General features: G+C 40.0%; 1 long non-coding RNA gene across 23 annotated transcripts in view; it reads left to right on the top strand.

Moving 5' to 3' along the window:
• The window catches only part of LOC126635311 (uncharacterized), a 457,052-nt gene extending 430,294 nt beyond the window's left edge, over positions 1 to 26,758 (top strand). For 13 of the 23 annotated variants that reach the window (XR_007627656.1, XR_007627649.1, XR_007627648.1 and 10 more), the window contains 2 exons: positions 15,388 to 15,581; positions 19,118 to 23,727. This is a non-coding gene — a long non-coding RNA (uncharacterized LOC126635311). Of the gene's footprint in view, positions 1 to 15,387; positions 15,582 to 19,117; positions 23,728 to 24,031 lie in introns of those variants that run through there. The other 10 variants (XR_007627657.1, XR_007627658.1, XR_007627642.1 and 7 more) reach the window with 10 other exon arrangements.
• The last annotated feature ends 378 nt before the right edge of the window (positions 26,759 to 27,136 follow it).

Below are 27,136 nucleotides of genomic sequence, written 5' to 3'. Positions count from 1 at the left end.
TTACTTGGGTGTAAATACACAGAGCCTGTATGGGAATCGAAATCATGCAGTTGGGCTGGGTGTGAAGCACACTGAACCAGTACCGCCCCTCTTCACAAGTACTCCACCTGAGGACAGACTTCAGGTTCTCCCAGGGTTGCTTTTGCTAGGCTTTGGCATAGAGCAATTTCCCCACAGTGAAAGGAAAAACAGTACCAGGGCAAGGCAAGCAGTCCTCACCAAGAGATTCAACTCTCCCTAGGGCTGCTCAGTGGGAAGTTTTCTCTGTGACTGAGGCACACAGAGCAAACTTATATGGGGAAAGTCCCATTGCACCACACAACCAGCTGTGGATACTGTAAATCTTCAGCATGCCCTTTGTCAGCTGTCAGAAACACAGACATTCATAAACAAAGGAGAGCAGGAGACCAAAATTCACTTTAAAATAAACAATGTGGACTTTGATTTGGAATGTGCTAACAGGATAGATATGAGCCATTTAAATAAACATACCAGTCGCTTGTGTCAACTTTGCTTTGGGGGCAACAATACCTTTGTTACTGGGGTTTATATCTGTCTTGATTAGGGCCATGTCAAGCAGCTGTTGAGATTGACTCTGATGACAGATAGGATGTACTGTACATGACACTGGAAGCATAGTATCATGGAGACAAATTGTGCAATGGCTGAGAAAATCTTCATGGCTCTTCCAGATACGGCAGAATTCTTTCCTGTGGATGCACATATATACATTTTATTTGTCTTAAAGTTACAGACAGGTATGGCTGCTCTTGCAGGTACCTGTTTGTATGTAATAGCTCCTGTTGTCCACTGCCTCTTCTCAGCCCAAGCAGGGGGCTGTTTCCACCCTGCAGGTTCTGGGTAGCACACTCTGCTTGCTTTGTTTATTCCTATAGTGGTGTATATGACAATTATAGAAGAGAAGTCATTTGCCACCTCCAAGGACAAGGCAATAATAAAGTTCCACAGAAAGTGTAGCCTGCTTTTCTTGTTGTAAATCACACAAGTATGCAGCTGGACTAGTCCCATCTACTTGCATAGCTTTCAAGATGTGTCCCCCCTTAAGTTTATTTTCAGGTTCTATTTCCTGCTCATCATGTAGATCTCAACTAACTTGATAGTAATTGGTGATGGAGCTTGGTAGGCAGGTGATGCAGGAGAGGTGCAGCTCACAGGGGCATGTTCCAAACCCCTGCAGGCTGCTGTGTCAGCAGCCCTCTGTGTGACTCTGTTTTAAGAAGCAAGAAAATCTTCACGGGGTTAAAGCTGAGGGGAGTTCTTATTCCCTTAAAACAACAATTTCCTTGGCCTGCTCCTACTCTCTCTGGGCTTTTTCGTTGGTCACCCATAGTTTTTTGTGAGGCAAGTGTATCAAGAGCTGCGTTTCCCAGGTAAAAAACATGAAGTAAAAACAATTACAATATTTACCAGAAGGAAGTAGTTGTTCAACCTCCTGTTATCTTTCACTTGAACAAAATCTTTCACAGGTGTCATTCATGGATATCAAAGATGATAATGCACCTTTACTTTGATTCCTTTGTAGGGTGTTTTGCAAATGCTGAGCTTCTGAGTGGATCAGAGATCGATTACAATTGTTATTTTTTTATCAGTATATCCAAACACTGTAGATACTCAATTGTCCTAAAACCCCACTTTGATTAAACAACATCAGCAACAGAGATGATGACTCCAAAGACTAATTGCTTTTTGCGGTCTAAGGGAGCATGCCTAGGAAGGTGGCCTTCAGCTTGTTGCCTGTAGGTTTGCGGTAGCAAATGAGAGAGCCAAAGGTACAAGGAGTTTGACTACCCCTGTATTTGTTTTCCAGGGACAAGTTGGTTATCTTAAATTAAGCATGTTAAAAATGTGGCCAAGATTTGCCCTGGCCAAAAAAAATGCCCCTTGCCATGCCTATGTCATGTTACACTGATTTGAAGGTTTTGTCTATCGAGTGATACCGATCAAAATGCAAGCCTATTCAAAAAAAAAAAAGAAATTAATATACCCGAACATAAGGAAGATGTGCTGGCTTAGTTAAATAAGGCACAACTGGTATTATTTAATTAAAATCTAGAGTGCAGCTGTTAAGGGAAAATCTAGCCAGTTTCAGATAGAAAAATATGCCCTAATAATGTGTTTCAACACCATTTTGACGCTAAACTCAAGAATAAGGTAGGTGTGAATGTTTTACATGTGCATGCATATATATATGTATACATATACATCTGTGTCTCTGAGAGTAAAGAGAGGGGAAAAAGACAAATGTGTTCAAATACATTTTCTGTATTGAGAAACTATAAATAAAACTAGGCTTATGTGAGCCAGCAGCTGGGAGGCTCTGAGGATGCACAGTGTGTGCTTAGAGGGTGAGGACAAGGGGAGCTGATGCTGTGACCTGCTTTGCCTTTGCACATGAGCCTGGGTTTTCTGTCTCTTACCAACCAGATGTACACAGTGGACATCTCACAGAAGAAAATGCCTTGTTTGCTGAGTGAGGAGTCATTTCAATGTGCAATTTTTCAGTTTTCTCCAAGAATGACAAAGATGCATTAATTTTCTATAAAGAATAATTATTAGTTAATTGCATTGCTACTGTATCTAAACTTACTGGGCTAACCTGTTGTTTTACTGCCTAAAGCAGAGTATTTCAGCTTTTCAGAGGAATAATTGTATATATTAGACTGGCGGAAAAAATAGCAACTTTTGGAGGATGTTTTTGAGGAACAAGGCAGTTATGTAAACCAAGGAAAGAGAAACACAACACTAGGGGAAGTTTTGGTGCCATTATTATTATTTATAATAGTAACTATTTATATAGCACTGTAATTTTGCATGACATTCTTCAAAGAGGTAAGCGGTCAGACCCGTAGCATACTCTGCTGCACACACCTCTAACCATACCCTGTTACACATAGCATCTGACTGAGGAAGGGTTGGGAAAACTAAGTTAGGCTACTTTCTTCCTCCTCCTATTCCAGGGGTGGCAATCCAGGTTTCTGAAGCTGTGTTTTGCCCTGTCTTTACCATACTGCCTTTGCAGGGGCAAGAGATTTTTGAGCAAGACCTCACAAACCAAGGGGTTCTCAGGGCAGCAGACCTGCTTTTTCTTCTGCATTTCCCTTGTACAATGCAAAGATGCCAGAGAGAGGGCTAAGGATCAGGCCTCATGGTAGCTGTTAAGCCACAATGTCTGGGCTTTTTCCGGTGGCTGTAGTTCATACAAAACAGCAATGAGGGAACTAAACACCTGAGGAGAGAGGGGCAACTGGAGAATTGCCAGGTGAGGTAGGAGGGCTGAGTCAGCCCTAAATGGGATCAGGGCACAGGAGCCTGCAGGAGGAGGGAGCTGGCCTAACAACTGCCAAGTGGGCATAGCAGAGTGCACATGAAGGAAAACTCACCCTCCAAACTCTTCCCTGGTCATGTTGGCTTTCCTGCTCTCATCTGTAACACCTGGAAAAAGTAGCATTACAGCTCCTGTTCTATCCTGCCTGACTGTGTGCCCTCAGGGCTCTTTAACCACAAGGAATCCACATGTTTTTCGGAGCTACTGAACTGCGCAGGGTAGGCTGCCACCAGGAGCTGCTTTGGTTCTGAGTAACATCCTTACCATGCCTCCTGCTCCTTCCAGGCACAGTGCACTGAGTTAAGAGCCTGAATGCTGAATGTGTGTGCTCTGGGTGATTTAAATTAGACCCTTATATGTTATTTAAAGCATGTTTTTGTATTTTATCCACTGCCTGAATCTCAGATGCTGAAATATTCATACAATTCTTCATTCTTTGGGGAGCAAGACATGGGTTTTCCCCAGTGGCACAGTGATAGCTTCTGATCCGCCAGCCTCCCGCTGTCCACTGTCATTGCAGCTCACAGTCACCGGGTGGCCCGAGGAATAGCTGGCACTCAAGGACCCCCCTCCAGTGCCCATAACTCTGAAACTACATGACATCTTAACCTTTATGAAATTTCTTCAAGACAGCATTTAAAAACACCCAAATCTTTCCTGACCTTTACATTTTAGTAGAGGGGGGTTGTTTTGTTATTTTTTTAAATTGATGTTCCTATTTTTTTTCTTTAGCTGTGGCATTTTTAAGCTAGTTCAGGAGGAACTTTGCTTTGCCCTTCCCATCCTTGTTGAGCCCAATCATTAATCATAAAGGGAAAGCACTCCAGACTCAAACCTAACTTTATAATGTTTTTATGTTTGTGACATTTTATCTCTCTCAACCAGTGGGAAGTTCTTGTCCTTTTAATTTGTAATCTGTAATCAAATCTTTCCATTTGACTCTGGATGCTGACTTTCTTTGTAGCCTCTCATCCCCACTCTCACCTCTGTTTCGCCAGCCTGTGGCTTCGTGATTGTGTATCAGGTGTACAGGGACTCACCTGTGGGGGTCGGTGATTGCTGCCCTGGATCACCAGGAAACTGAGCCCTTTTCACACATGGGGAATCAAGGTATTTTCAAGAGAAAAGCCAATGGTGCAATTTGACAGTAACACTACCTAAATCTACAATAAATCTGTTGAGTACTTCAGCAAAGCAGACAGTGCAAAGCCAACAAAAGAGAGGAATTGGTCCTGGCATCTTTACACAAAACTGTGAATATTTGCAAAGAAAAACTGGAAACTCAAAAGGAAGCATTCTAGTTTTTTCTGTGGCACTTGCTCTTTTTAATGTAAGTAGAAGCTGTGTATCATGCAGCATACAACATTCTGCTATAAGACCTGTTTTTTTAACAAAGGGAAGACTTTCTACATTCTTATCTAGTCTTTACCTCATGTAATCTCATCAAATCTTTCACGATATCAGGCAATTATAACATTCAAGGCTCAGAGTCTAAATACTCTCTAGTGGTGCTATTGGACTTGTTTATGCAGTATGGTTCTGTCAAAAGTGGAGAATGCTGACACAGTCTGTAGGCACAAAGATGAGTTCTGCTAAGCCTGTGCCTCTGCTCTTTAGCCCAAAAAACTGAAGGTCAGTTCAAAGCTGCTTGTTGAGGGAAACTAATCCTGCAAACAGTACATTCACTGGCCATTATTTCCAAATCCAAACTATCTTATAGTCATGAAATGGAAAGTTTATGGAGAAAACAAATGCTGCATTTATTACTGTGATGCAACATTCATAAAATATATTTCATTGGGGGGGAGTTTACACAGGGGGTAATGAGATTTTTCCTTTATACATTATTTATAACTGCTTAATCCAGGTGCTGTAGGTTATTTTTTTATCCCTCAGTTTCACAGCTACAAAACACTTCAGTATTTCTAATTTATTTCTGCTTACAATACAGATGTTCTCAATTGTGTCTCTAACTACATTTCAACTGTTATGATCTCTTTTATTTGTTTGTGTCACTGTACACTTAGAGGTTGAATGTGCAGTACACAATAGTCAGGTTCCAAGCAGCCTATAAAAAGCCTCTGGTGATTTAGTTACCAACAAATTAAACTATGCCTAACAGTAATATCTTTATCATTAGTGGTTTTAATCTTCAGATGATTTCCCTGCAGTTTATATTGCTCTGTGCACGGGCTCTTATATCTTCACATAAAGGTTTCATCCTTTTAAACAGCATTTTTCAAGATGACCATTTGGAAACAACATTTGGAGGAACATTTGGGTCTCATCCTCTAACTAAATTTCCAAGCTGTTGGTAACGGACTAAAGAAAATGTGGTCTGTACTGAATACTAAAGAGCTGCAAATGTAAGAGCCTTGAAGGTTATGTGTAAATATTGACATTTTTATTTTATTTAGCATACAAAAATGAACTTGCAATGTTGCTTATCTGATCATACAGCAGTGACTGCATCTGCATCATCTGAGATGTATTCTTCACACTTCTGACTTTCATAGGTGTTCCAGAGTTTTCCTACTGAGGATGTTATTGATGTCCCTGATTAGGCAACAGGTATCTGGGGACTGAGTGTCCATATAGGAACATGTCAACCAAGAGGCAACAAATGGAAGCAGAGAAAAAAAAATCCTTTCATCTTCAAAGGCCATGTTATATGTGCAGATATGGGTCCCAATAAAACCATTAAGGTCCTTTCCTGAGATGTGTAATGGGACTTTAGGGCATTCAGCATCCAGCAAAACATGGTCTTTGGTTCATCCTAGAGAAAGTGAAGAAAAATAACTATAACATTACATATACCCCAGCTGTTCTTTGCACTTAGCCATACTACCCTTTCCCCTTGAGTGTGAGTCTGTTGTCATTTTTTTAACCAGAGGTTTCTGTGTAAACCTCAGGGTCTGCATATTTATATAGTCTTTTCTTAAAACACTGAAAAAGGCTCTGATGTGCAGATAACAAAGCTTGCAGTTCTTCAGGGCTGTTGTTTATACTAAATGCATTTATATGTTAAGTACTAAGATGGTCACTGCACAGTTCCTAATTCCAAGGCACGAACTATGAGGGCCCCACAGCATTCCCCTTAAAATCTAGTCCGAAAGCCATGAGATCTTGGCTGTTCATACTACAGATCTGGGTAACTGTTTCATGAATGGCACTACAGTCACCAAAAATCCACAATAATGATTGGAGAACACATTAATTCTCTCCCTGGACAGCCTAACCTGAACACCAACACTATCAGGATTTTTTCCAAAGTATCTGTTTTCCCTTTTTAATACTCCTAGTTCCTGCATAAACCCCTGGCATGCTCTTTGCATCAGCTGGCTGCCTCTTGTGCTCCTCTGGGGGTGTCTTGAAGATTATTATTTTTTTTTGTTTCCACATGTGAGGGAAGGATTTAATAAATTGCAGAATCATAAATTTCATTAAGGGAGAGGGAGGAAAAACAGTTACTTCTTTGTTCTACATGGACTCTGTGTAATTTACATAAATACTACCTGTCTCTTTAGCAGATAGAGTAATTAAGAATTGACCAGCATGGCTCTTGTTTGGTCATCCTCCTTGTTGTTGTGTAAACTTCATTTAATATAGTCTGACTTGCCAAAAAGTTTCTGACTCTCCAAGTCCCGTTTTTATTGGACACAGAAGGGAGCCTTACCAAGAGGTGCAGTGCTCTGCCTACAGAGCTCCTTTGACCAAATCAGAGAATATGTCCCTGATTCACTTTTCTTGAAAAAAGCCAGGCATCAACGGACTCAGGCCAGCATGAATTTGGCAGCTCATGCAAAGTATGGAGAACACATGTAATTTGTCCTTTTTAATTTATTTTTGTCTGCCCTGCAACAGAGTAAGCAGCCTCATCCTCTATTAGTCAAAGCTTCTGAGAAGGCTCCCTCTGTGCTTCCAGAGTAGTCCCATAGTGGCAGTGTATCACTGTGGGAAGAAAAAGACAAGAGACATATGCAAATGATGAAGTCTGCTTCTGGAAGGGATGAACCCAGTTTTCTCATCTGCACAACATGACCAAGAGCAATCCTGTGGTGGCTGGTGGATACTTGTGTCTATATCCAATTTATGGCTTCTAGCTGGGCTCGTGGAAAGGCTGCATTGCAGAATAGGCAAGGACATGTCCCATGCCAGCTGGATGAGGGACAGTGATACAGGATTAACCTTGATGGTCATTTTGTCTAGTGGGCTGAGGAAATTAATTCTTTCTGCTTCTTCATTTGGGGGAAGTAGGGAGAAAATGAACAGTGGAAATTTCTGCAAGATCTAAGGAAAGCCTTCAAAAGGAAACAGCAGCTTTGGACAGGAGAGCAGATCAGAACAGAATGCTTTATAGCAGAAGAGTTCCACTGAACGGTGGGACTAAGGTCAAAGAAAGCTGGTGTGATGAGGGGGAGGATCAAAAATTAAGAGCAGAATTCTGAATTGATGGCAAAAAAGATGGACATCTTAGAGGAACCTGATGTTACCCAAAACATCCAGTGTTGCTGTGAATTTGGAAAACGAGTGTAAAATTTATTGTATTTGCATTGACCTGTGTGTCTCTGTGCTATCTAAGTGTAATTTTGGGGAGGGAGGGGGCTGAGTGCAGCCAAGCTGCATACTATCATATTGCAGAAGAGATAACAAGCAAAGATCCTCCACCCAATAAATATGCCAGAAGGGCCTGGAGCAGAAACTGTGCTCCTGCCTACCTATATTTAATAGCAACTTAAAATGTCACTTGATTTACTGTGACCTCCTTTTGGGGTATGCATTTCCAGCAATACAGTCCAGCTGGAGAAGAGAGCAAAAAGAATAATCAGAAGTCTAAAAAAAAAATTTATCTCTGAGGAAAGATTGAATGATCTGGGATTGTCTAACCTAAACAAGAGTCTTAAAGAAGATAATGTGGCTTTTCAAGTACATGAGAAACACTGCTCCAAAGAAAAGGAGAATAATCTTTTAATATATTCCTAAGGAAAGTAAGTACCAATATGCTAAAATTATGGTAAGAAATACATGAGTTAATTCTTAGTAAATGCTTGTTATGCCCTTAGGGATCTGGTGGCATATTGCAGTAGATCAGGAAGTCATAGGGTCTTTGTCACTGGACATCTTTATCAATAGACTAGACAGTATCTGAAAGTAGTGACAAAGACATACTAGGACCTTGTGCACCCAGACAGCACAGACTGGTCAACTGAAACCTAGTTAGCACCCAAATCCATTTGTTTCTAGCAAGAAACAAATGGATTTGGGTCACTTTTGCAGCTGGGACTTCAGAATAAGGTAGGAGGCAGTAAATTCCTGGTGCATTTTGACAATGGGAATCTCCCTCAACTTTGAAAGCAGATTTTTGTCAACTCAAAACACTTTTCCCTTGCCAAACCCATACACTACCTTCATCTTATCTAGAGAAAGCCTCAGCCAACTGGCTTTCATCCATGTCTTATCTCTGCCAGACACAAGGAAGCTGTAACATATGGCTTCAATGAAAAGGAGACATAGAGCTTGGTGTCATCAGGATATTGATGACATTGTAGCCTAAGCCATTTCACAATATCCTCTAGTGATTTCATATGGGTTTTGAATAAGAAAGGTAACAGCAGTGAAACCTCTAGTGCTTTAAGCTGTGAGTTCTGGGAGAGAAGAAACATTTATCCATGCTGCTGGGATCTTCTTGACAGAAATTGTCAGAACACTTCAAAGTCTTTCTTCCCTCCTGTCAGCCATTTTGCCACAGCAGCAATGTGAAACAGCAACAGGAAGCAGACATCATGTCTGGACTGTGGTCTGACTCAGATCCAGTGGCAGAGCACAGGAAGAATTAGCAATATTAAGTTAAAATAATGTATTACACTATGTATGTGTATGTATGTGGGTCTGTATGAACTCATGTAACTTATACCATAACAGAAATTTCCCACCTTTCCTGTAAAATTGCTAACGTTGCCAGTCGGAACCTGTAATCTGACTATTAACTGGAAGAATAAATTTATGTTGTGTTTAGGAATTTTAGTCCCAAGTGAGAACATTCAGCACAGCTGATAATCTGCAGAGGTCTCTCAGTGAGAGCTGCCCTAATAGATCACGGGGATGAACAGGTAGTCGCTCAGTTGGTTTACTCAACCAATGTGACCCTTGTGTGAAAAAAGGAAGATAGAACCCACTGATAAAGTGGCTGAATGAAGAAAGAAGATATAAAACCTCACTTCACTAATAGCAGTTACTCTGTAGGCAGATGTGTCTTCCCCCCCCAGGCTTGTGTCCATCTGGAGTTCCAACCTGCACTGTGCCAAACAAGATTTAGCTGAAATGCCCAGCCATTTTGTTTGGAGTGTATCCTTGGTATACCTCTTTGGTTGGTATACAGATTTGCTAATAGCAATTTATATGTATCCAGTCTTGAAAGGTCTTTGATTCTGATTTAAAAAACATATTATTGTATTGTTCATGTGTCATATTTTCTCTTTTTTGTCATCATTGATGACAAAACTGCACTGAAATGACTATATATGCATGTCACATGCCTCAGCTGTAATAATAGAAATAAAGTAAATACTCCAGAATCTGGTTAGCCATTTCGGTGTCCTGAAGGCCCCAGATGCACCATTGGAAGAGTTTTCAAAATAAAGCCTTATTAGTAAGGCCATCTGATCTTTCTCCCTTCCCTGCTGTGTTATTTGGTGGACAAGACATAAACCATTCCAGTGAAATATTCAGGCCTGAAAAATGGTGCATTCTGCACCAAAAGCATGGGGACTGACAGGTGCCTAAGCAGAGGAGGAGATGGGTGAGTGAGGTGTTGAAGCTGGCCCACCACTACCATCCCACCAACATTACAGAGAGAAAGGGGGTTCTAAATACAGGAATTGATGTAGGGTAGATGTGAAGCAAATAAGTGACATCCATCTCATTTTCTCATAACAGATGCCAGCTAAGCTGGAATGATGCTGTGCAGTAGATTGCAATGAAAACATGCAGCTTGTGATAAGCTGACAGGAGCTGGACTGAGCATAAATAGCTCAGAAACATCAGTGGGTAAAGGCAAAGTTTTTGCTTTTGTGTTTTAGAAAGACGTTTTGCTATGCTTTGCTTTTCAGAATATAACACATTGTGTTAATTCCAACAACTATATTTATAACACCTTACACTTCCCATGTGTCAATTTTTTGTCCTTATATATGCATGTTCTCTTTTTTTTTTTTTTTGGAGCTTTGGACCTGTTATAATTATCATTAGAACTTTGTGACTGCGGAGGTTAGACTCTCTCAGCATGACTAACTGTTTTCTCAAGACATCCTGGCTGCAGTGGTGTGACTGTGCTGACATTTGCACAGACAGGCAGATGGTGCCTGGGACATATCTGGTTGCAATGCAGACCTGAAGATCCTAGCTGAGGAAGCTGAGCCACTGTGTTTTGGCCTGATTTATAAGAAAACTGCTTCTCAGCAAATGTAGCCTGTGTAATCCTTTCTGCTAGATGTAATGGAAAAAATGGTGAGCCATAGCAAAAGAAGCCCATAGCTAAAACATATGTTTTGGCCAAAGGTCATAATGATTTATATCAGATATCTGTGTGTGTTTGTTCCATACCAACTAAAATCATTTAAACTCCTTGGGTAATACTGAAGAGGCCAAACATCCACAAGTCTGATTGACTATGGGAGGTTATAAGATATATCACAATTGATAAATTGTGCTTGAAAACCATGCAGGATGAGAACAAAAGCTGAAGTGGTGTAACTGGGAAACAGTCTTCTAGAGATGGAATCTGAATTTTGATTTCTCATTATGTGGATTAGTTCCCTCAAGAGAAAGATTTTGCATTGAGAAAGCCAGTGGATGTTGTTGGTTTCACTGAGAAACAATTCTTCAGACAGAAGGAGAGGGAGAGTAGGTATGACATGTTTTGGAGTACTCAGGACTACAAACTGATTCAGTGAAATCCAGTTGTTTCCAAATTCCAATTCTGAGAATGAATCACATAATTTTCTGCAGATAATTGGCTAATGTCCGCTAACTGCTGCAGAGAACTTTCTGTCCTACTTTGTGACTGACAGCTAAGTAATTTGAGTGGGTTTGAGCTGGGGGAGTTGTCATGGTCTGGCCTGCTGCATCTGGGTGCCAGGAGTCTTGCCATGCTCTTTGCAGATCTGCTACTGACATTCTGCTATGGAATTCTGTGTTTAACTTCCATTATTTCACTTGAATCTATTTGGGAAAAGTCAGCATTGTGACACCATTTTAGAAGTGGCTTTTCAGGCGTACAGCTAATGCAGTAAAAGGCTACTACAGAAGTCCTCTGATAAGCCATACAGACTAGAAAATTGCTGATTTAGGATATAAGTGGTTAAGATGGCAAATTTTATCATGTGTTTGAAAATGGTTTACACATGTGCCCCTTGTTTGTTTTGGGTTTTTTTTGTTTGGTTGGTTTGTTTTGTTGTTGTTTTGTTGTGGGTTTTTTTGTTTGGTTGGGTTTTTTTATAGTCCAGAGCATTACAAAAGCCTAAATATAGCTCTCTGTTTTAAGCACCAAGATCATAATGGGTTTTTACATTCTTACTCTGCTCTGCATTCAGGTTGTCCTGGAAGAACTCCATGGACTTCAAGTGTCAAGGCAATACTGCAATTACATAAAAATAGAATTCCTTTCCTTCAGCAAAAAGATTAGGTAAAGTAGCAAAACCAATGGTCCAAGGCCAGCTGTGGCATAAACAGCCCTGATTTTACTTCCTGAGCCAAAATCTTAAATGGTGCCAATGAACCTGCTGCATTCTAACAAACCCTTTTTTTGTCTCCTTTGTGTCAATAGCTTAGACAAAAGGATTGGAGACGTAGCAGTAAAAAGAACTAAACATCTTATAAAATATATAGAAATATATATAGAAATATATAAATATCTTATTTGTGGCACAAGTATTTTACTTTGTCTTCCCTTGCTAATTGCTTTTCCTGCTTCATGCCCATTTCTGCGCTACTGATGTTGGGGCTGAACATGGACAAAGACTGACTACACTTACATCAAGATCCATATATAAAAGGGTATTTGAATCAATCACCTCTTTGCCTATGGATTTCAGAAGTTTAGTTCTCCAGCTGAGGCAGAGGTGAACTTCTTCAAAGCATAAAGGTAGCTGAAGCAGGTGAGTTCAATGAGTTGGGTGCAGCAGCTGGGAGCAGAGCACTGAGATAAATAGGCATGTGCTTATTCTTCTGATTAGACCAGAAAAGCTCTCTCAGTGTTGTCCTGTGCTCTAGAGACATACCTTGTAATCAAGGAATGAACGTCTAAGGCTTCAAACACTCACTTCTGTAATGAAGGATCTAACAGGTGGCATTGCTGTGCCTGCAACCAGGCTTCCTTGTTCTGTGACTTTCTAAGATCAGCAAGTATCTATCTGTATGATGCCTGAGGAGCAAATTCTCAGCTGTTGCAGGTTGGTGTTGTTCAGGACTGTGGAGCAGTCTCAGGTCATTTCCATTCTGCAGGCAATGTCTAAGAACTGCCCTAAACCTCCCATTGTCTAATATCACTGCACTGGAGTGTGCCAAGTGGTGAAGCAACACAGAGGGTATCTGGAAAGACGGGAGAAACTCAATTTGGCAGATGCTGGAGCACAGCAGTTTATTTTGGATGTATGTGTTTGCTAAATAACCGTGATTTAACTGCAGTGGAGTATCTTCAGCTTCAGTAATATTTTGTTACTATTGTTAAAGACCAAAATGGACAGCAGTCATAGGACCATGGTGGTGCTGCTAGCTAAGATTCACTATTCATTAACCATTCAGCACTGTGTGATTTTAGGAGGGCTGTTTTTGCAGTTTTTCCTAATTTTTCCTAATTCTTCTAGTGCTCAAACACACCTATTTTAATTGCCAAGAAGTTAAACTGCAGAAAGGTCATGTTATCTGGTTTGTGCATAGTCTGCCTCTTTGATTAGTGTGTAATCAAAGAAAATATAATTACAGCTCTGCAAATTTGAGGCTGAATCCTGCAGTCTAGCCTGTTCATCCACTGCCCCCATAAATGGGTGAGTCCTTGGGTTTTGTTGGTTAACTAGTGCCATCCTGTATTAGCAGAGAGGAAATCTATGCTGAGATTTAGAGCAGCTGGTTTATTAAATCCAGTAGACCAATTGTAACCTTGGTATCAGGCAGGAATGATTCTTCTGAAATGACTGGAGCTGTACCAGTCTTACATTTCAGGACTGAGATCAGAACCAGATCCACTCCACTGAAAAATAAAGCAAGTCTGCTTGTAATGAGGAAGAATTATCCAAATCTTAAATCTCTCTGTGTCCAAGCTGAATTTGTACACTATAAATATGTTACATGGACTCTGTGGGGTGCTCTACTAAATAAGCTCCACAGTGTTTACTAATAAACTTCTTTTTATTCTTCATGCAGCCTTTCCTCTAAGGCTGATAGATGTTTCTGCACTAGCATTTTGATCCAATCCTATTAAAACCATTTTAGGTTCTAGGAAGACTTCTGATCTTTTTTGCCTTCCAAAACTATTATAAATATTCACAAATTCAAGGTCATGCTATCTGTAACAACATGCCTTTAAATCCAAATATTTGAGTGGGATTTATGGGATGAAGGGGTTAAGTTTACAGCAGGGTTTCCCAAACTGGGGTGTGAAGGTGCTAGGAGGGAGAGGTGAAAAAGCAAATGATTAATTCTGCTTCCAACATGAGTACAATTTTGCATGCGGGAGGGGAGAGGATGAATACAAGAGTTCACTGGGGAGGGAGGCACAGGGCAGAGGCACAATTTGCAAAGTGCTGGTTTACAGAACTTTAAAGGGTAAATGCAGTTATTTGTAGGCTGTAGATTAAGGTGTATTGTTTGGCACGAGCTAGCTCCTGGCTATACCTGACTTCATGACGTTTGCAGCATTCTCCTTAAAGCTATCAGTTGAGTGGGGAGAGGCAAAGGAATGAGGACATCTCCATTCTGGTGCTACCTCTATCCCTATGCCCTATGTGAAAATGCTGTGCACTTCTTGATTACCAAATGACTTAAGTTAATATAAGGGCACTCAATGTTCTGATGTTAAATACCAAGGGACCAATACCTGAAAGGTCTAAGACTGAAGCATCAGACTACACAATTTCCTATTTACTATAGATGTTATGTTTAGTAACTAATCATCCAACCTAATAATCTAAAATAGTATTTGACAAAAAGGTCAAGTGTTTAATATTAGGGCTAGGAGAGTCATAAAAGTCTATAAGGGGAATGCTCCGTGGAACAGCCAGCCAGCTGCAGCTCCTGACTCTGTCATTGTATCTCTCAGTTCCTCCTTTCATTCTATAAAAATGTCACAGTCTCTTAAGCTCAAACGATTCCATACGTTTCCTGCTTCTGGAGGATGTTACTCTACAGAAAGCTCAGTTCCCAGTTGCCAGACCGAACAACTCTGTCACTGGAAGTTTTCTCTCTTTAAGTCATCTAGAGCTTTTCAAAAAGTGTCATGGTTTATGGAGCAAACAAAAGTTCTCGGGATGTTGTGGAAGACTCCTTATTTTATGGAAACCTCATTAAAATGCAAGGGAAGAGATTTTTTAAATTAAATAATTGCTTTATAAAACTTAGCAGACTTTATGTTCCAGATTTGTTAGCCAAATGGACCTCAGCCAGAGGGGTGAGAGGGAGTGAACCAAACTGAGAGCTGGTGTAAATGGGCCCAACTTTCACATTCTTTTTGAATTTGACAAACGTGCAGGGGCTAGAAGTAGCCACTGTGTGCTGCTGATCTGTAGAGCAAACTGGACAGCTTCAGACATGTTTCAGAACTTCATTTTCTCTGTAAAACATAAAAACAAAACACCGAAACAGCAACTGAGACTAAATGCTGTACTCAGATCCAGACTGCAGGATCCACATATCCGATTTTGTTGTTAATACTGTCCTCCCTTAGTTCCTGTCTCTCCGATAGTTTTCCCGCACTCTGTTCTTCGTGACTCCCTTCACGAATGTTGGAAGTTTATGGGTTTTTTTATCATGTTCTTATTTGCCTGCAGGGATCTCAGTTATTTTACTTCTGCCCATGGGATGCCACTTCAGTTGTAGCTGTTTGAATTAACATGCCTCTTTGCTGCATCTTCTGGCTGAGGAAACTGCAAGAAGTGCTCTCATGGCCAGCAGAACAAAACGGTGATCCACTCTGTTACTCATTTCTGTGGCATTTTTGTAAACCCACATGGTTTAATAGCAGGTTTGTTTTATTTTTGTTTTGGTTATTTTTTTGTTTGGGTTTTTTTGTTTGGATCAGCAACTATATACTAAGGGGGGGGGGGTAAGAAAAAAAATGGGACACACCTTTTAATTCTCATGAAAGCATTATCATGGGAAGCCTTCTTACAGCAACAGAGTGAGAACAAGTTAAATATTTAGTTTCAAAGGGATTATCCCTACCCAGCAGGGAACAGCTGGCATAAAGCGTTGATCCACCTCCCATTGCAAACAAGAGCCAAACTCCTGTTGATTTCATTGGTACATAATCAAGCTCTTAATAAGTCCATGGACAGCTTTGCACAACTTCTGTCCTTGTCTGCTTCCCTTACATATAGGCCTGATCCCCTCTGGCCCTGGAGAACCCAAGCTGAGTGTAGCTGTAGTGAAACTGAAAGCATTTTAAGATATAAAGGACTATAATAGTATATCAGCTTTTCCCCAATGTGTTCAGCTGGGGAGTACATCTCAGGTGGCCCCGCTAACTTCAGTCTAGCCCCTCTGCCTGGATAGCCAAACGACGACCAGGAAGACGTAGCCAGGATCTTGACTCGCTAAAATGAGCCAGTTCCTTTCTTATTTTTTACTGGGTTAGTAGGGTTCCTCTCTAGGTTGTGTTTTATTCCTGTGTTCAGCCACTTGAAAAGGAGCATTTCAGGTTTTGTGTACAGTTATATTGCAGTTACTGAGACCAGTTACTGAGATGTGTTGAAAGACATCACTCCCAGATCTAACAGCAGCCACAGACTTCTTACTCCATTTCCAGAGCATTGACATCAAGGCATAGATGTATGTAGAACTGTTTAGAGAACCTACATTCATTACAAAAAAAAAAAATACATTTTTTAGGATCCTAATCTCTGACGTTGATAGGCTTCCTGTCACCCCCATCCAATCCTTTCATGGTTATATTGTTTGAATGTGTTTCTGCTAAGTGGCAGAGCAGTCTCAAACTATTAGTGCCTAGGAACTGGGAAAAAAATAATAAGTAATTGGGTTATTAAGAGCCTTATTGTATGTGACAATGAAAAAACTGGACTTGTACTGTCATATGTCATTTAAAAGTTAGTACTATGAATAAGATGTTTTCATATCCTTTCTAATACTTTGAGATAGATCAAAATTTATCATACCTCTCTTCATTTTACATAGTTAATAATGAATGATCAGTGAAACATTTTGAAATAGGAAAAGCTAGATGATTCATATAACCTCTGCTGTGAAAGGTTTTCAAAGTTTAAAACATACAAAGAGAACTAAAAGTAGCTGTATCTATCGCATGATATATAAAAGCCAAAAAATTATGTAGAAGAACAAAGAAGTTTTAATTGAATAACACAGTTTGTGGGATCATCATACAGATTTGAATTTTGATCCTCAGATTGAGTTTCATTGTTCAACATTTGCATGACTTCTCAAACAATGAGACTGTGCACCTTTTTTTGACTTCATGACCATCAGGACTTTCAGGGACGAAAGTCATCCTTTGAAGATAGTGGTGTGACTGTGCAAGTGTTGTACAAACCACAGTTTTTTAACTGCTGGGGAAGGTGCTGTGTAAAAAGCTGTATTTCTTGTTCTTCTTTATAAAACTGGTAGAAGATCTAAGATGTGAAAAAGAGTCCAAAGTCTTGCTTAACTGTTTATAGATAACAAGGTATCCAGAAACTTTGCCATAGCATTCCTGTTATGCACACACCTCTGATAAGTCTGCACTAAGAATAAAGGGCCGAATTCTCTACTGGAATAAAAATCCCAATTTCTTTGGTGTCTTCCACTGTTGCAGCAGAGACCCTGGTTGCTAGTATAGAGTTCATATACAGAGATGTGTCTTCACCCTTCCAAATTGTACAGTCAGTGTTTGGAGACTTCTTTTATCTTTGTGCCAGTGCACAGAAAGAAGTAGAGTACAAAATATACATGATTTCACCATAAAGCTTCAATTTTTGGAACCTGTGGGTGGGGAGTTAAGTGTCCCATTCAGGTAGTCTCTAATAATAATTGTCATTCCTATTGCATTGTTTTCACAAGTGTGTAAGGATGCTGTCTCTGAAAGACTGGACATGCTGGACCACTGTTCTGGACCAGTATTGTAGTCCCTGTGCTTTTGTATTATTAGAACCACTTCTCTTGAACTCTATAGCTAGCTAAACATTTGAGATAGTCTAGGTTATACTAATTATGATGAGAAAGTGTTGTGAGAGTCATAAACCACTTTTATGTAACTCTATATGTTTACAAAAAAAAAGGCCACAGGACAAGTCAAACAACTATAAAGATAATTTTATTGAGTTGCCTATGAGGCCTTTCAGCCCTTGGCCTCTTGTAGGGATGCACTGTCTGCATTACATGCCACCTCTCTTCATTTCTGCAGTGCTTCTGTGGCTTCCCACCCAGTCTGGTGGTGTCTCAGTGCAATATTCGGGAGATATGCTTCTCTCATATTTCATGTTTCTGATCAAATTGGCTTTGCCTTTGCTGTGTGCAATCACACGTGCCTGCACTTTGCTTTGAAGACTGAATATGCTCACCAAGGAGTTGAGTTTCTCCTTCCCAGCTAGCTCAACTGAAGGGCAGTGACTACAGCCACCAGCTCTGACAACATTTTATCTATACAGTTCTATGTCTGGTTTATATCAAAATTATTCCCATAACTCCCTGCCATCATAAAAAAGCAAGCCTGAAAAGAAGAAGAATAAACATGGAGTGTTTTAGAATTGTATACTAGGAATAATTAAGTTTTTAGTAAGAGGCTTCTGTCATTTCTCTATTTTCACTCACTGTGAGGAGGACAGCATGTTCTCATCTCTGTGGAGTCACATAAATTACTTGATTAAAGTGCATGTTACAGAGCTGAGTCTGGGCATTTGGAACTTCTTTGCTGCTTTCTCAAGGTATTTGTATGATAGATGAGGGGAAAAAAAAGTCCTGTACTTAGTTCATCTTGTTATGTTGTAGATATATTTTCCACACATTTGCAAATAAAGAACAAGAGTTCTTCAGCTATTTAAAGCCTTTGAAAGAAGAAAGGCAGTTTAGATTACCAGCAGCCTACAATGTGCATGGCACAAAAATGTCAGTTTTAATGGCAAAGTTCAGGATAAAACTGTGTCAGCTAATTTAATCATTTACCATGAAATACCAGTTATCTTAATCTTACATGCAGTCCTTAAGTCTGCTGCATATTTTTGTGTAATTGAATCCTGACCCTAGAAGGAAGGAAGCAGGGAATTTGCTTTTTAGTGAATAGTTAGGCTCTAAATGTTCCTGTTTATAAATTGTATTTGCAGCATTGTCAGATATTTTAATAGTGAGCACCTAATATTTCTGATGAGTCTATTTTTTCTCTGTTTCATATTTGTTTCCCATGCTACAGAAATCATACTAGTATTCAGTTTCTATAAAACTTAACCGAGTTCTCTGGAAAAAGTGCAAATGTTGTTCCCAGAATTTAAGGCAAATAAAGTAGTATCTAACCCAGATGACACATTTTATTCATGTGGTTTGCTTTCCATCTAGATACCTGATGTATTACTTCATCAGCAAATTCAACAAGGCCAAGATGTCTTCATTTTCCTTCAGAGCAAGAGCTGTAAGAGCAGTGTGAGGGAAGTGTTGGTCTTCTGTGGCCAGCCGGCGAGAACCCATCAACAGCTGTGATGAGCAGACCAGACACGGGGAACAGGAGGCAGCTGAAGCCAGAGAGGACCCACGCCTGGAGCTGTGTCTGTGTGATTGGAGCAGAGAGAGGCCAGGACCCAAGGAAATCCCAGCAGCAAGGGAAAAAAACAGATTGACTCTCAGTGACTCATTTAGCTCCTGGATTGGACAGATCTCTCCCCTGCTGGCAATTTGGCTGAGCATCAATGGACAGATACCAGGATGAATAGCTTAAAATAATTAGGGGTTGGGAATTTGCAAAACTGCTAGCCATCCAATTCTTTACTGTGCAATGCAAAGCATAAAAAAGAAATTACATTTAGGTTATTAAATATTAAGTCAGTGGATTTACCTCCATTTGGTGCAGAACAGGAAACTGGCTAAAATTCAACATTTATATCATTGTGTTGATGGTCTGTTTATCACTGAACAAGTAAGTGCCTTTTGGCAGGTCAAGCTCTTTGACACATGGGGCAAATGTGTGCTTCATTTCTCTCAAACAGAAGAATTAATATAATAATAGTTAACACAGATGAGAATAGAATTAAAATCAAGTAAAGTCAGGAGTTCAGTTTAATGCCAGGTGTTTCACATTCTAGATGCTCTGGGGCCAGATTTTTTTCCTGTTGAAGGTAGTGAGGATTTTGCCATTGGCACTTTTGGGAGCTAAAGTGGGCCTTGGATGCAGAGAAACAGGATTCCCTGTACTTTCTTTTTAATGCACAAACCCAGAAGCAACAGGCTCATTTAGTATCAGTAAAGGTCAGTTAAAATTATAGAGACATCCTTTGGAGCAAATCCTCTGCCTTGTATTTGCATATTTATGAATTAGAGATTACGACAGGCTATTTCATTTATTAGAGCAGCACCACTATAGTTAATAGTCTGTCAGTATTTCCATTATAAACCCCATTTTTCAATGTTTTAATTTCTCAGCCATTTAAAATCACATCAGGAAACAAGTTGGTCTTATGTTGCCGGCCAGGTGCAATTTTTTTGTTTTGGCTTATTTTCCATAATGAAATACTGTTCATCATATATGCAGATGAGTCACAGCATTTCTGTTGGGGGGAAATAACGAAGTGTGTAAATTCTTTGTGGCTTTGTTTTTCTTTAGGAAAGAAGGGAAAAGAGGGATTTGACCAATCACATCCACTGGGGCTTCATATTTGAAGAACAGTTTTTTAAGCAACTACTCACAGAGCAAACACTGGTTCCTAATGTGAAATCAAGTTGCTGTTTGCTTGCCACTGGTGACCAAGGTAAATAGGTGAGGATGGTTCCCCTATCCCTCAGAAATTTCTTGTCTGCCAGAGTGATAGGTGAAGCACACTAGGCAAGAAAGCAGTGAATATTAAAAAAGAGCCTTTAGAAGTAACAGGAGCCCGGGTTACAAATTTTAAAATCTGACCTCTTTTTAAGTGTCTTCCAGATGCAGAGCAGTGCAGTACTGTACTGACTTTATTGCTGATAGTGGAGGTAGAGAAAAGGGCTTGGTGATGCTTTGAGGGCAGTTGTGAAGCTACCTTGCACTATGTCCATGAACTGAGCAGTATTGTTTATTTCAGCAGTCTCACATCATGCTCCTTCCAAACAGCCACTTTGCTTTCATACACGTTAGTTCACTAAAAATAACTGCCTGGCAAGGGCAAATGTTTAGACTAAAATGACAATTTTTAACTTTCTAGGGTAGCAAAAAGTTACTCTTCAGAGTAACTGAAAGAAGCTGGTCTTGCTCTACAACCTCTTATCCTTTGAAAAGAGAAACAGTGCAAATAGACAGTCCTGGTAAGTGGTTTGTTTTCAAGGTCCTGAAAAATCATTTGCTGCCACAGTAACTGGAATTAAAAATCAAATTCATTAAAAGAAAAAAAACGAGGCTATGTGCAAAAGGTGTGTTGCTCTTTACTCTTGCCTCACAAACACATAGTTGGAGGTGAGAACACAGTCCATATTTTCCACCTTTTCCATCATAAAGATCTTTGTTCACAACTGAGGACTCCAGATAAACTGTCAATGGCAGGCCAGAAACACTACTGAAACATCATATACAATCTACTTGGTGCATAACAGCTAATAAAACTGCACCCTAGACGAGACACAGGGCTCAGCTGCTGTGCCACCTTCTGTGAATTTTGACTGAATTAAGAATACAGCAAATTTAGAAGTTACATTACACACATTTTTTTAAGTACATGTGAGACAAGGTTGCATAGACAGAAATCTATGATCTTAAAGCTCCCAAATCCAAATGGTGAGACAGACTTTGCATCTGACCTCTCATCAACCTCAGGAGAACCAACAGCCCAGACTGAGACACTCCACTCAAGCTTGTGGAAAATCCATTCCAAATCCAAGTGGCGAGGGTTCACCATTGGTGCTTTCTTAAAGCAACAGTTATTTGGGATATTTTTGTAGGTAATTGGTAACTTAAAGTGCATTTTTCAGATTCCTTCCAGAGTTGCCATTGAAAAGAACAATCTTCCTTCCCCAGGCACATCACAGTGCTTTTTCAGCTGAAAATTATCTCTGGTCATGATAGGTGATCATAACTGAAAAGCAGGCGGACTAGAGATATTCTGTGTTGAATACAAAATTACTTTAACAGTTTTAAAAACAGGTGTAACCCAAAGTAACAGTGGGGAAGGGAGGGTCTGCCAAACGGGTTTAAAATGTCATACATTTTAAAATGAAGTATGATGTGCTATCTGCTGGAAACTCAGTCCAGGTTCAGTAAGCTATCTGTACAGTATTGCTCATTTCATATATGGTATATTTTGTCTTTAATTTACAATGACATAAAATCTTGTATAACTGATTGGAGTGCATCTTTGAGTATTAAAAATACTAATTATTATGTAATTAGTCAACAGGATGTGTGTAATTGTGTAATACCAGCATTCCTGGGTGTGGTTAAGTACGTAGGTAGAATGCCAACACTCATCTAGATGTAGTGTTATGAAATTACACAACAACATACACCCTGGGTGGATACTCTAATTGTATTTTACATTTAAACAATGGCTACATTAACAAAATAGAACTTATTATTTTTGAAAATATCTTCCCACAGGCATGGATCATAGTAGAGGATAGTAATAATATTGCTCAAATGAACTATCTTCCATCTCCTAAGGGACCCAGGCTTCTTCATAAACGTACAAATAGGAGACAGAAACCAGGCACAAAGAGGCCTTCATTCACTCGTGGCATGAAATCACCCCAAAATGGACATGTGACAGTTGCTGAGTCGTTAATTGCACTGGAATAATTGAAGGCAGAAAAAGAACAGGAAGAACTTTCTATCTCATGAAGAATCACATGGGATTAACCAGAAATGTGATTAGAAATGTTATATTTTTATGACTTGACAGACATCAGGACAACCCATAAACCATGGTGGGAACAGAATCACATAGTGAATCAGATTCTTCTTTGAACTTTCCTAGGTAAGATTTAGGTTACAGCCATCAAATGTCTTGAGCATTTTAGTTAATTCTGGTCTCTGTTAAGATACTGCCAATATGGTTCAAAAGTCTTCTGCACTCCCAGCCAGAAGTTCCCTGCCTGGTCATCACTCATTCTTCCAGGGGTACATCAGCAGTGACTGACAGGCATGCACTTTACTGGGGCCAGCATTAAAGAGATGGTAAGATCTGCAGTGCAAACGGAAGACGTGGATGGTTCTTGTACATGGATCACCAGTATTTTCTCTCTTTTTATATGGATCAAAAGTGAGAAATCCAGGAGAAGAAGGGAAAGGTGAAAATTCCAACACAAAAAACAAAACCAAAAAAAACACCCAGAAAACCCTAAGCTGTGACTCATCATAAATGTAAAATGTCAGAGCCTAAAGCTGGGGTTTTTTTCATCTGCCTGGATGCAGAAGGGTGAGGTGCCCTCCGAGAATGATTTTATCTTTTACTTTTGAGTCTGAAGATCTTGGATGTGGTTTGGCAAGTTCATAAAAATATTTGTGATAAAGTTGAGCTGCCGTCTGGAAATGTTACATACAGAGATGTAAGAAAGCTTAAGGAGAAAACTGCAGATGCTGGAAGAATCAGCAGTGCACGTGAGTAAGGTTAAAAATTGCAGACAATTAGCTACTAGATGACTCCCACTAAATAAATCACCAAAGACTTGACTGCTGCTTCCAGGTTTCTGCAACAATATTAGCTCATTGGAACAGTCAAAAAGATGTTAATTTGGCCACAGTTTTAGAAATGTGCTGTTCTTATTTGAATTAATAAGTCAACCAACAACACCAATGTAAACTCTCTTGCCAAGGCTGTAAAGCTTTTAGGGAAGATACTGTATTTATTGCTCGGGATCAAGGACCCCATGATATGGAAAATAAACCTCTTTGGGTTAAATGTAAGCTACGTGGGAAAGAAAAACAACCTGAGCTTCTCATGGAATCTCACATCTCATTTCAGGATTCAATAAAGCACTTTGGATGTCCAGTTTAATAGAGTAGCACAATTTCTTTTTCCTGTATGCCTCCACAGATCAGGTCTAGCACTGATCTCCTTTAGAGTTTAATCCAAGACCCAGAGTAAAAGAAAAATATTCCAATTGCTTCCAGCAGGCATCCAGTCAGTCTTGTACCGTGGTTTTACTTAAACGTAAATTCAGTGCTAAGTTTCTCCCAAGAAAAAGAGGAGTAAGACATGAGTCTGTAAGCTCAGCTTTCCACCCTCCTGTTGCTTGCTGCTACTAGAACCAATCCTTTGGCTTGTTAAAAACTTCTTAATTTGTCTGGCCTTTCTGCAGGGTTGACTGGTATAAAAAATGCTCACCTTGACCTTCTTTATTGCTACATCTGGGCAGCTCACCACAGTTGTACTCTTTTTTACTGCTTGAGATTTACTTGTGTCCCTGGTGTGTTGTGATAAGCCTCTGAATGTCACTGCTGTGAAGGTTTCGTTCTTCTCAAAGACTCTCCGGAGGTTCAGTGAAGGCAAGTAGGGTTTGCTTTGTTTGAGAAATAGATTGTATGTGTCACTATTTTAAAGGGAAATATGGAAAGTGTTGGTTGAATTTGACAGGAAATTGGAATGTTTGACTTGTCACAAGGCCAGTTTGTATTATGTGGACTTCTAACATTGCTCATAGTAGGTGGACCTCACCCCATGGTGATGGCTGGGTCAAGGCCTAGTTATCATGTGTGTGCTGTTTAACCTGTCTTTAGAATTAGTCCAAAGTGGTGCATAAGGCTCACGTAGTAGTATAAAATAAGAAACGTCATCTGGAAAACACTACAGAGAAATGCTGAAGTTTTGCACATCGAAAAGGCTAATTAGAAATCCTTTTCTTTTATAACAAATAAACCAAGTATATTGACATTAATTATATAAAATACACAAGGTTTGGAGTAATCTGCTGAAGATTACAGATGTATACCAAATACTATGCAAATGAGTACGTGCAACTATTCTTCAGGTAACACATTTATTTATAAAAATAAACTGTGTGTTCAGGTTTCTTTTTTAGTGGGTAGAACATCATGAAAGGTTTCTGTCTCTCTCTTGCTCTTACCCAACATAGTGAAATAGTTATAGATGTAGTTATATCTGTTCATTACAGCCTAACATCCATTCTAGGAGCTTTGGAGCAGATTATTCCCATACCTGAGTTAGTTGCAGTAGATCTGTTTGCTTTAGTAGTAGTAGTAGTTCTGCAGTTTAGTAGTAGTTCTGTCAGCTTAGATCACTGTAACTAGGAGCAGAATCTGTTGGTAAAATTCCTGTAATCATTGTAGATTATCACCTGGCTGGGGCTGTGTTGGCACTGGTAAGCTTCCTGGAGCCTGCTTCACAATCTCCAAACCATCCTACAAACGCTAGGGCTTAGCACTTTTGCTCTTAGAAACACCCATCTACAAGGGCAAATGTTGGTAGTTAATTGTTGATCTCTCCCATCACCAGTAGAGGATGTTGAAGTTGCCACTGCTGGTTCAACTCCTTGAATTCTCCCAGTTTTCCTAACAATTGTCTTAACATTTCACAGGTGTGTCCACAGCTACTGTGTCTGCACAAATTCCAAAAAGCTCATGATACAGTGTCTGTTTTCACCTCTCAGATTGAAGCCCATTAAAGGATTTGAGGAAAACTATTCAGTGCTGTGGGCAATGAGGAGCAAAGAGGATCCATTTAGATGAGTTGCAGGTATTATTTCAGACCTCTAAAAAGTAGGAAAAATATTTGTACTCTATCATTATAACAGCAATCTCTATATATTTTCAAGAATTGTCAAGAACTTGTCTCCAGTCTAGCTTGAAGATTTTGGAAACCCACCACATGCTACACGTGGGTCTGAACAAGATTACCTAAGCCACAGATGATTGGGAGGGTGCATAACACTGGTCAAACTTCAGCCTTTGACCTGTTCTTACACTTCCAGTTCTGACCTGTGCTTACACTTCCAATTCTCACACTTCTGTTCTTACACCTGACTGTTCTTACACTTCCAGTTCTGAATATGCACTACTGGTAATTATCAGACATAAAATATTGGGATAATTGGATTTTTGTTCAACCCACTGTGCTTGGTCTTAGATTTTTTATGGTTCCATCATTTTCAGTGAGTCTAAAAAGGAGACAGCTTCTGTCCTAATTGCACTGTCATATGGAAAAGCAGCAATTTTTACCAACTCTGGTCACCCAAGGGCACCCTTTTAGAAAGAGTCACCTCTGACACATGGATCCATGTTGGTTGACATGATAGAAGCAGCACTTGTAAAAAAAATGGTTTGGAGTTGCATAGCTTTTAGTGGCAACTAAATGACGAAAAGAGTTGCAGGAGTGGGAGCAACAGGAGACTATCAGTTGGGAAGTTGGAGTGAAAGCTTTTATATATAATTTCAGCTGTTTGAGAGGCAGATGGTTCTGTTAGTAACTATTCCTTATGTAGAGATCAAACTTCTAAAGACCTTCTTGCATCTGCTTTGGATAAAATATATAAAAAAACTAAACCCCTGAGCTTTCACCTTCAGTGTGCAGTCAGGAAATTAGAAGGAAAAGGAGCTGTTATGCCTGTGAAATTAAATTGGACTCAAAGATAATTTAGGATCATAATAAAGGTGAGAAGGTTCAGAATCTTTCTGAACTATTGTGATACCTGTACAAAGGGTATTGACCTGCTGTCTAACTTTTTTGTTCTTGCTTGAAACCTAAAATTTGGTTTCAAATAAAAATCAATCTCTACCAGTTCATATAATACAAGTACTTTATTGCATTCTGACTGAAGCAGTGTTGCTCAGAGATGAGGGGCCAAGTCCTGGTCTTGTGGCATGGAGAGTTTCCAGACCACAGGCAATTCTGACTTTAGGGGAAGGTGAGGGAGGTAGACAAAAAGAAACTAAGTCACAAATGAAAACTTTGTGTTCCTTTCTAGCACTACTGGTTTTCTGATGAAATTTTCAAAATTTCAGATAAGTGGCACATTTTCAGCCAACTCAAGGAAATCAAAATAGGAAAGCTCAGCTTTGCAAGGAGAAACCAAGGCACCAGGTAAGACAACAACCAGGAGGGAGAAGAGATGCAGGGACAAGGGGAGGGAGGAAGGCAAGCAGGCTCCTGGAGATGGTCTGACTGGCAGCAGGGCCAACAGGGAAGAGAGACTGCTAGTGGATGAAAAGACTGGTTAGGATGTATCTGGAGGCCATAAAATGGGTGTTGAGGGGTGAGGAGCTGGAATCTCCTGTCTGGAAAGGATATGGCAGAGGAAGAGATCATTAAAGCTGCCGGGTTGGCATTGTGGGGGGGCACAAGGAAGAACAGGGCCCCTTTGGCACCCACTCCACCCCAGGTGAGGTGACCTGGCTCCAGATCCAGTAATGAGGGGGGTTCATTGCCTCTGGGTTCATGACACTATTAA

The sequence above is a fragment of the Myiozetetes cayanensis genome, unplaced genomic scaffold (assembly GCF_022539395.1).
Source record: "Myiozetetes cayanensis isolate MyiCay16 unplaced genomic scaffold, myiCay2020 scf12, whole genome shotgun sequence".
Lineage (NCBI taxonomy): Eukaryota > Metazoa > Chordata > Aves > Passeriformes > Tyrannidae > Myiozetetes > Myiozetetes cayanensis.
Note: the sequence above shows the minus strand (reverse complement) of the source record. Positions and strands in the feature narration are given on the sequence as shown.